The sequence below is a fragment of the Argiope bruennichi genome, chromosome 10, assembly GCF_947563725.1.
Source record: "Argiope bruennichi chromosome 10, qqArgBrue1.1, whole genome shotgun sequence".
Lineage (NCBI taxonomy): Eukaryota > Metazoa > Arthropoda > Arachnida > Araneae > Araneidae > Argiope > Argiope bruennichi.
Window position 1 is genome coordinate 25,063,107 of NC_079160.1, and position 1,823 is coordinate 25,064,929.

Below are 1,823 nucleotides of genomic sequence, written 5' to 3' on the forward strand. Positions count from 1 at the left end.
ATAAAACTCAATACGTTTATATTTAGTAAGTCTTTACACTTACTAAAGCTTTTAATCTACTTTAACTACATCTAATTACATTCACGGACATCTAAAACTACGACGCACACAAAACATTACATCAAAACTTAAATATTGAAAACAGAAGTGCCCATAAAAAAGTTGCCAGATACAACAAATTTTAAAAATAATCTCGCAACCAGTCAGTTTTCTACACCGAATTTATAGGTTTCTATCAAATTTTAAAGTCCACGTACAAAATTTTATCCGTATATCTCAAAGCGTTTTTGAGTAATTATGTTGACAAACATAATTCCAAAAATATATTTTTCGAATTCTCTAAATTTGAAACGTGGAAATTCCTTAAAATCACAAGTTCGAATATTTTGACAATTACAATACATCTTGTTGTATATTTAGTATGCGCTAAAGTAAAAATCGTAAAAGAATGAAGATTCGATGTGCATTTCTGGTTAACATTATATTTAACGATGTGGTTCGAACCGCTATTATTGGTGCGATAGAATGAGAAATTATAAGTTGAGTCATCTTATCTATTTCACAGCAATTCCAAATGAAGCAATTTTTTTTCAAAAGTAGTCCCATTGTTGCCTTTAAAATGGAACGTCGATCTAAATTTCATTACGAATAAATACTGATATGTAAGGTAACAAGTGGAAGTGGAATCACCGAAATTTTCTTCCCTATTTTCTAATAAAAAGGTTATATCCCCCCCATCCCCCCGCGTATAGACTGAGCTTTCAACACAATAGTGAACACCGCGAGTACAAGTATTTAATTTTCGAAACGCTGCACATAAATTTTATGCTTTAAAATAAAGAAAACCGAATATGCATTTTGGGTCAATTTTTTCAATCGATTAAAACCAATATTTGGCTTAGAATTACAGTTTCAATTACAATTAATTAGTTTAAATACAGAATTGAAGATATGATAAAGGTTTTTCCCCTATGAAGACGGGGAAAAATGTTTCCTTCTATGCAAATTTTTGTTAAATAAATTTTTTAAAAACTTCCACACGTGTATCGAATTAATTAATTAATTACTGTCAATGTTAAATCATTTATTATTATTATTATTAAACAGGTCTCAGCTAAATGGGAATAAGAAAAAAACTTTCTTGGTACATATTATGCAACAGCGCAGAAGGCCGTATGCACAGCGGATATTATTGAGAAATCAAGTTACAACAAATGATCCCGAAGCTAATACCTCATTAAAAAGCTAATTAGGTATACAATTTAAAAACTTATTCTTAGTTAAAATCGGAGCTTTTATATCATAAAGCATTCTTGCGTAAAATTAACTGAAGTTACATTGTCAGTTAAATCACAAAAAAGTTCAATATTTCTTTCGTCTTTAAAGCAGATGTTATCTTATCTAAGAAGATAAAACGACTGTAAAGGCTTATTCAATAAAATCGAAATTTTATCAATCGTGAATGTTTTTTAGCACAGCGTTATCTTCCGGGCCCGGATAGCTCAGTCGGTAGAGCGTTAGGCTTTTAACCTAACGGTCCAGGGTTCGCGTCCCTGTTCGGGCGTGTTTCTTTTGCTTACTAAGACAATGCCAAAAGGTTGAGTGTTTCATCGAAATATTCAAATCGAAGGGTTATTAGCTGTCACTTTATTGATTACAAATCAAGATCCTTTTCTTTTGTTAGTATATTTCAGCATTATTTTGAAAAAATAAAACTTTTCAACTTACGAAAACACGGAGAAGGAAAAGGATTCGCAACAACTATATAGTATATTGCCCATTTATAGTAATGTCTCTTTTGCGATTTATTATTTACTCATTTT

The 1,823-nt window shown here is 30.7% G+C and overlaps 1 non-coding gene across 1 annotated transcript; it reads left to right on the plus strand.

Moving 5' to 3' along the window:
- The first annotated feature begins 1,491 nt into the window (after positions 1-1,491).
- Positions 1,492-1,564, plus strand: Trnak-uuu (transfer RNA lysine (anticodon UUU)). Its single transcript has one exon. It is a non-coding gene; the product is annotated as a tRNA-Lys (tRNA).
- Positions 1,565-1,823: the final 259 nt, after the last annotated feature.